Source organism: Lagenorhynchus albirostris, chromosome 4 (assembly GCF_949774975.1).
Source record: "Lagenorhynchus albirostris chromosome 4, mLagAlb1.1, whole genome shotgun sequence".
Classification (NCBI taxonomy): Eukaryota; Metazoa; Chordata; class Mammalia; order Artiodactyla; family Delphinidae; genus Lagenorhynchus; species Lagenorhynchus albirostris.
In genome coordinates, this window is record NC_083098.1 from 91,229,210 (window position 1) to 91,238,613 (window position 9,404).

The following is a 9,404-nucleotide window of genomic DNA, read 5'->3' on the forward strand; positions in this document are numbered from 1 at the left end:
TAAAAACTATACTAAAAACAAATCAACAAAAACAAAACAGAAAAACAGACAGACAGAACCCTAGGACAAATGGTAAATGCAAAGCTATACAGAAGAAATCACACACAGAACTCTACATATACACACTCACAAGATTAAAAAAGAAAAAAAAATATCGTTGCTCCCAAAGCCAACTGACTTAATTTGGGATGATTCGTTGTCTATTCGTGTATTCCACAGATGCAATGTACATCAAGTTGATTGTGGAGATTTAATCGCTGCTCCTGAAGCTGCTGGATTCTTTGTTCGCTCTGCTCCAGGGGTTGCTTTGGATTTGGCCCCGCCTCTGCGTGTAGGTCACCTGAGGGCATCTGTTCCCAGTCAGGCAGGACGGGGTTAAAGGAGCAGCTGATTCGTGGGCTCTGGCTCACTCAGGCCGGGGGGATGGAGGGGTATGGATGCGGGGCGATCCTGCGGCAGCAGAGGCCGGTGTGATGGTTGCAACAGCCTGAGCAGAGGCCGGTGTGATGGTTGCAACAGCCATTCTCCCGGGGAAGTTGTCCCTGGATCACGGGACCCTGGCAGTGGTGGGCTGCACAGCCTCCCGGGAGGGGAGGTGTGGATAGACCTGTGCTTGCACACAGGCTTCTTGGTGGCTGCAGCAGCAGCCTTAGCATCTCATGCCTGTCTCTGGAGTCTACGCTGATAGCTTCAGCTCGCCCCTGTCTCTGGAGCTCGTTTAGTCTGCGCTCTTAATTCCCTCTCCTTGTGCACTGCAAAACAAAGAGGCAAGAAAAAGTCTCTTGCCTCTTCGGCAGCTGCAGACTTTCTCCCAGACTCCCTCCCAGCTAGCTGTGGCGCACTAGCCCCTTCAGGCTGTGTTCACTAGGCCAACCCCAGTCTTCTCCCTGGGATCCGCCCAAAGCCCGAGCCTCAGCTCCCAGCCCCCGGCTGCCCCGGTGGGTGAGCAGACAAGCCTCTCGGGCTGGTGAATGCTGGTCGGCACCAATCCTCCGTGCGGGAATCTCTCCGCTCTGCCCTCTACACCCCCGTTGCTGTGCTCTCCTCCGTGGTTCCGAAGCTTCCCCCTCCACCACCTGCAGTCTCCGCCCGCGAAGGGGCTTCCTACTGTGTGGAAACCTTTCCTCCTTCACAGCTCCCTCCCACTGGTGCAGGTCCCGTCCCTATTCTTTTGTCTCTGTTTTTTCTTTTTTCTTTTGCCCTACCCAGGTACGTGGGGGTGTTTCTTGCCTTTTGGGAAGTCTGAAGTCTTCTGCCAGTGTTCTGTAGGTGTTCTGTAGAAGTTGTTCCTCATGTAGATGTATTTCTGATGTATTTGTGGGGAGGGAGGTGATCTCCGCGTCTTACTCTGCCGCCGTCTGAAGCTCCTCCCCCAAACAATGTATTTTTATAACATTGTCTTACTAAATAAAGTGAGCTAAATGTAAGGAAGTTGCTGCCTGAATGAACTTTTAAAAAATCTTCTATAAAAGTTAAAAGTATTTTTTGACTCAGGATACTATATTTAATAACACACATTACTGAGAGAGCATTAACTTAGTTGATCCCCAAATATAAACTGTTGTTAGTATAAATTGTGGATCTATAAATGTTAAGTATTGTTATATTTTCACATATTGAAAAACTAAAGCCAAAAATGTTACACATATATTTTATTGATAATTTGGCATTAATTTCAATGTGAAGTAATCACCTCTGTATTGTTTTAAATCACCAATGGTGTTTGTTTTGTATTTTCCTACTTCTTTGTTCCTATCATATACATACCTACACACACACACACACACACACACACACACACACAGAGTCACACATACATTTAGGTGCTCTTTTTTATTTGCCCCTGCCTTCTTATTCTTTGCTTTTCCCTCATTTTGTGCATTTGTTGATATCTACAGAAACAGAAAGACATCAGATTTTCATAGTTTGAACAGTCATTCTTGTTCTTACAAATGCGTTAAAAATCACTTTATCTTGGGTTGTAACTTATTGTTCTTTCTGCCATCATGTGGTTACATAAAAGCTTATTATAATTTTTATGATAGTAGAAAAATTTGAAAATATGGAGGAAGATAAAGAAGAAGGAAAAGAGGTAGAATGAAAAGGGAAAAGAGGAGAGGAGGTACATTTTGGACGAAGATAATGTAGTGTGCCTGTAAGTAAAATCCAACTGAAACCCTTTGTTTCACTCCACTGTTGATTACAAAGTAGAAAACAATTATTGAAAACAGAGTTATCATTACACCATCCTGGGCATGTTATACTGTGTCTTCTATACTCAGGTCTTATTCAGTACCCTGTACTGGGGTGCTGGAGGTGATAAAGAATAAGCTCCCCACTGCTCTCAAGAAGCTCACTATATATTAGGAGACACCCTGCATGAGTGAGAACCTATCATAGCAAGGTGAGGTGCGTGAGAAGTTCAGGAAGAATACAACAAACTAAGCAATTTATTCTGTCCAGAATGTTACGAGAAGATTTCCAGTTGTGGGAAGAGGTATTTGAGTTGGAATTTAAAGGATAAAATGATTTCTTCCAACAGAAATGAGGAGGAAGGGCAAAGTGAACAACTTAAGCAAAAGCAAACTTAAGCAAATATAAGGCATATAAAATTTAAGGCAAAATGAAAACAAACAAACAAAACCTAAATTTCTTGGAGTAGAATGACAGGTGATAAATCCAGTATAGATTATATAAGGATTTTGCTGATATTGGATCAGTTTCCAGGTTTCTTGTTTAATGGTGCCTGTTATATTGAAGGAATTCAATAATACTGTTGAGTTCAGTTATTTGAATTAAGTTGATCTATCTAAATTTACAGATTATATTTCACATTTTCTGATACTTCTAAAGATCTGTTATGCAAAAATGTTGTTTTATATTTAGGAGTTTATTTATTGTGTTCTTATGATTTTTTCTATATGTCATTTTAGCAAATCTTTCTGCTTCTCTGATTTGCACAGGTCACAGCCACATTTCCAGAGCTCCCCAGCATGTCTTTGAAGGTGTGCACACAATTTTGAACCTGTTGTGGACATTACTTCCTTGCTTGCCACCATGGTTGAACATTTTATTTGCTGCTGTCATCTCTGTTTCAATGTACTGTTCCCAGCATGTCCACAGTACTTAATTTTTAGATCTTTAATTAACAGCTGAAATGATCTCATAAATAAATGAACACTTATTGAGCACTTACTATGGCCTAGGTATTATGCTACCTGTTTTATATTTGTTAACTCAATAATTATCATAAATCTTTCAATGGCAAAACACAAATGGTCAGAGAAGTAAGTCCTTGGCACCAAATCACATGGCAGTAAGTGATTATATTGAGATCTAATCAAATTTTGTTAGGATCAAGGCATTCTCTCTACACTTTACTGATTCTCCACTAAGAGGGACCTAAAGTCGGAATTCAAAATACACAGGGAGTGTTAAGATAAAGTCTGTAGAAGATACATATGCTCCACTAAATCTTCCAGGATTGCTCATTACAGAAGTAGAAGAGTTTAATTGGACTAATCACTAAAATCTGGTAATAATTCAGAGACAAACTGGAACAAATGACACAAGAATTTATCAGTGACTGGACAATAAAATGAAGCTACTTAGGAGCCCAGTGATTCATAAACACATTTGAGGTAGCAAGATTATTCTCATATTATGTAAGATGTTTCACTGTGGTTAGAACAGTGAGAGTCTGATATAGAAAAGGAAGAGAACAAATGAACTTGACATACCGTAATATATTAAAGTATAACAGCTGTCATTAATAAATCATTTTGTAACATCTTCAACCTAATTTTGATTCTATATTGAGAATATGGTTAAAGGAGACATAAAAGAATGAGGTTACCTAGTTCAAAAGAAAGGAAGAAGCCTGGAAATATAATAACGGTTTAGGAAATTGATATTCAAAAATAAATGGCAGATGCACAAGGAAAATATGAGTTGTATATAGTGCTGCTCTGCATAAAATATAGAAAACAATAGTATTCTTGTAATTGCTTTTGAGTATTGATATTTACATCCATCAGTAATTCACTTGATAAAAATAGTTGTGATGTATTATTGAAATATAGAACACTGAATGCTTTGAAATTCTATTTTACAAATAAAAATAATAAATTATAATTATTACTTAGCTTTCACTGCTTATTTCAATTCCCAAGTTACTAAGAATTAAGGAAAAACTTCTTATTTTGAAACATTTAATGGAAGAATTTGTGCATCTATATGTGTGTGTGTGTAAAAAAGAGAAAGAATAAATGAAGTTATTTACTCTAAAATCATATCACATATTTTAATAAATTTACTTTCTATCCTAATTGTCAGAAATATGTTACTGAACTTTGACTCTCAATTTGAAACACTATGCCTCACAAATTCATCTTTCCTTTCGTATTAACTATTTTCCCCCTCTGCCTCCAGCAATGTTTTCTGATTCTCTTTAAGAAGTTAGTCCCCAGAACGATCAAGACAAAGAGAATTCCTGACCCAGATTTGAGAAGCCATGCTTTGTTTTAGCTGAGATGATTCTGTATTGCTGTAGTGAGATTTCAGCTCATTACTTATTGTACTTAGTCAACTCAAATTCGGAATATAAAAGCCTGTCATTTACCAAAGGATTTATTTTTGCCATCTTTAAAAATAACAAATGACTTACATGGGTTTTTATCAAGCTCTCTTTTTCCCCTTGAAGATTTGTATCTTGACTAACAGCATTGCTTCATCACTTATGCTGCCCTTTTGGTCAATAAAATAAAATTCAAACCTTATGAAGGTTACCAGTTAAGTTCTCTATTAAGAATAATTGGGGGCTTCCCTGGTGGCGCAGTGGTTGAGTCTACCTGCCGATGCAGGGGACACGGGTTAGTGCCCCGGTCCGGGAAGATCCCACATGCCGCGAAGCGGCTAGGCCCGCGAGCCATGGCCGCTGAGCCTGCGCGTCCGGAGCCTGTGCTCCCCAACGTGAGAGGCCACAACAGGCCCGCATACCGCAAAAAAAAAAAAAAAAAAGAATAATGGGAAAAAATATCAGTGCCAATATCAAGGAAATAAATGAAATAAATGGAGTCCACAGAGAAAGATCTTCTTACTCCCTCAGCCACATGCAACCTTTTGACACTATTTTTGAAGTAAAGGATTTGTACTTGCCAGGAGCCAGAAGCCTCCCACTATTATTCTTCCATTCACTACACAGGGCTGGTATTTGCTCTTAAGCTGTCACAGTTTCATACAAAGGAGTGGCTTTCAGTTCTGGACCCAGATGAAATAAATCTGCATATCCACGCAATGTGCTCAGAACCCTGAATTCAAAAATTCCTTAAGTGATTCTCATGGGTGGCATAATGTGGGTACCAATAACATATATTTGTTCCTTCTATGCCTCCATGCCGAAACAGAACCACTCTGTCATTATACTCTGAAAATATGACATAAAGTGTGCAGAGGATGGTTAGGGATTGTTCTGTGGTGAAGAGAATTGGGGTAGCTTTATATGTTGCTTCTTGAGTCATCCCCACTATGAAAGTGTGGTGAGACAGAACAAGGGGGCAGTCCTTTCCAGTACTGTTTTTTGAAGAATACCTCCACACCCCATATTCTTTAAGACATAAATTCTCATAAATTCTCAATTACCAGATGCCACTCTAACCGAGTGATAAAGGTTTACATCACAAGTAATAAAAATTAATGACATTATGAGCCCCTTGATATGAGCCACTGAGAAGAATGCTATATAATTTCTATGGTATCCTTCACAAAAAATAAATAGCTTCATTCCAATCACATGAAAATATCAGAAAAACACAAATCAGGGACATTCAACAACATATCTGACTACTTTTCACAAATATCAAGACCATTGAAGACAAGCAAAGACTGATTCATTGTTACATATCAAAGGACACCAAGAAGGTCTATCAACAATGTACAAGGTGGAATTCTGCATAAGATCATTAAATAGAAGAAGAATCATTAGTGGAAACACTGATGACATTTTATAAGGTCTGTAGTTAATTATATTGAACCAATGTTATTTTTATGATCTTGATCATTTTACTAAGTTTATGTAAGGTGCTGATCTCAGGGGAGCTTGGGAAGAAATGTACACAGGAAACTGCTGTACTATGTTTGCAACCTGTCTGTGTCTAAAATTAATTCAAACTAAAAAACTTTTAAAAACAAATAAATAGATAAATTCTCTATTTTCACAAGTAAAACAATTTTCAAGGGGAGAAAGCAGTCCAAATCAGCACACACAAAACACAACAGTAAGTATAGTCTACTACTTATCTTCTGATAATGAAATCTACAAGTAGCACATTTTATCAGAAGCGAAGTGGACACTGAAATGGGACAAGAGCATTTCCTGTACCAGGCATACTGATAAACACAAGGTCTTCATCTACTCTGCTTTGCTAGATGATAAAACTGGGTAATAGAAACAAAACACTTAGAACACTGTCTGGCATGTCATAAGCATAAGCATTATATAAGTGGTGGCAATTATTTTAATTGCTACAGAAAGAATAAAAGTGAAAACAAGCCACTTTACTGCAGTAGTAAAGGCTGTTGTTTTAGATATTCAAAATGAAAAGCAAACTGCTGGAAACCATTTTATACAGTAAGAAGAAGCACATTTCAGTTTTGCTGTTAAAATTAATTTTAAATATATTTAATGAGCAATTAATATGCATCAGACAATGTTCTAGGCACCAGGGATGTTAAAAACAAAACAAATCCATTCTGTACTTTCATTGGGAATAACTAAAAATAAGCAATAATTCTCAATATGTCCTATAAAGTCATTCAATACAAAACATACAAACAAGCCATACTTAAATGCATCATGGTAAAAAAAAAAAAGTTACAGTTAGTATCCAGAGAACAAAAGGCAGGGAGAAAGTTATCTTCAAAAAAAACCAAAATGAGGATAGATTCAGAGTTCTCTTATTTAAATTATCTGAAGCATATGGAGAAACTTTTGAGAATTTTGAAGGATAACTGAAGAATTCTCTAGAAAGACATTAATAACAATGATGATAACAACAGCTATGCTACTTTTATGGATAAAGATGGTAATAATACATCAGAAAAGTAATTATTGTAATCTACAGTTGATTACATGTCTTCTTTATGAAGGATATATAATTAAAGCTTCAAAACAATCCTATGAGTTGGATGGATATTAGTTCTATTGTTTGTAGATGAACACTGATTTCAGACAGGTCAATTGCCCGTTATTACACTAATAGTAGGATTCAATGCCAGTATTATTGTAATAATAAACAAGTATCAATTCAGATGGAAAAGCCACAGAACAATATTATCAAATATAAAGGGGTTCATAAGATGCATTGTCCAGCCCATTTACCCTTCCTGGAATGATTACCTGAAAACACACTATTCTGCAAAGAGATGGTAATGTTGGAGAAATTCATATAGGGGAAAGTTTTAGAAAAGAATGGAGGAGTTAGGGTTAAAGAACTAGCGATCTTACAGAGGAGTTAAGAGTTCATGGGTCATATTGACTTGATGTAAAAATCTATTTCTGTTAAATAATGGCTATAGAAACTTAGATAAGTTCTTTAAACTCTGATTCAAGTAACGTGGGGACAATAATAGCCCCCACACCATATCCTAAAATAATAAAGGAAAAAAATCTTTTAACACTCTTAGAACAGGGTCATGTATGTTGTAAGCCTAAGTTAATGTAAGCTTGTAGTATTATTACCAAATCTTGGAAATGGTTGGCCAAAGAGGGAAGCCCAGATGAGTTATGTAAACATTACTACAAAATTTAGATTGTTAATGTAAACTGAAATTATTAAAAGAAATATAACAAAATCATCATTCTAGGGACAGGCTTGAAAAATTCCTTTTAAAGAATTTGTTTACAAAATATATTGTAATTTTTCTCAGATTATTTTCTTCATGTAGTCTTTTAGTGACTTGTGTAATCATAATTGAATCATTTTATACTGAGGGTTTAAATTTCATAACAAAAATAATAAAAAATTTAAATAAATGAACTCAATTGCTTATGAGAGGGATTTTTTAGAGATGATGCAATAACTACTGCTTGAAATGCTAGCAGAAATAATTTAAATATTTAATTGTATGATTCTGAGAAAGATAACTAATATTATGTAAAAGTTATTGGCTACTCCTGCAATGCTAGGTGCAACATTCATCCCTAAATGAAAAGGAAGTAATTAAAGTCCATGAAGAGAAACAAAAACAAAACAAGACTTTGCCAACTTGAGGGAGCCCTGAGAAACAGTCACAAATTCTGTTTCCAGCAGCTGGGGAGCTGCTCAGGGCCTTTTGAAAGAAATCCTTAAAAAATGATTAACAATTTTAAAATTGTATGTTCAAATAAAAGCTATGTGTAGGAGAGGGTCAGGTACTAAATCTTATAGAAAGATACAGACATAACATATACACGTTTGCATGCACACACACATACACATATCCTATAACATTTTAGAAAACTACGTATATAACCCCAAATTAAGTGAAAGTGATGTACACATTTGGTATCTTGAATTAAGAGAGAGGAGATAAATATGTATATTTCTTAAAACAGAAATATTGTATTTGAAAGTGTCAGACTGAAAATCAGAAATGTTGGATTGAACTAACACATATAAGATTTAAAGAACACATAAAAATATGAGTAGAATAGGAATACAAATGATAAATAACCATTTCAAAGAACATTCTAATTAGTTAATAACCAAAATATGAAAGTTAAAGCAATATACCAGCTTTATATATTTTTAAATATATATGTTTAAAGTAACACTTAGCTCTGGAGAAAGTATGATGAGAGATCATAAAATATAACCCAAACTCTTGTAAATTCAACTTAAAGTTCGACAACAAAGTATATATATATATGTATATATATGTATATATATATATGTGTGTGTGTGTGTGTATATATATATATATATATATATATATATATATATATATGTAATAGCCAGAAAGGTGTTTATCTATCTACCCATACATAAATCTGTCATTCAGAATTTTTTAAATAGAATCTGAGGGTTAGGGAAACCTAAATTCTACCAACAGAAAGATGGTAAATAACATATGACATATCTATATGATGGGCTACTGTGTAGCCATTCGAAATTATGTTTTTCAGTTTTGTGACCTAAGGAACACTTATGATCCCATGTTAGAAGAAAAAATTAATTCACACAATTTGAAATATAGTAATTCTCTCGAGACATTGACATTTAGTGTAATGTTTACTCTTTCTCTGTATTATTTTCTATATCCTTCAGGTTTTCAAAAATGATTATACATCATTTTTGTAATCAGAAAATAATATACATTTTAATAATATAAAACTTTAGTTTTTTCCAGAAAAAAAAATATGGAAG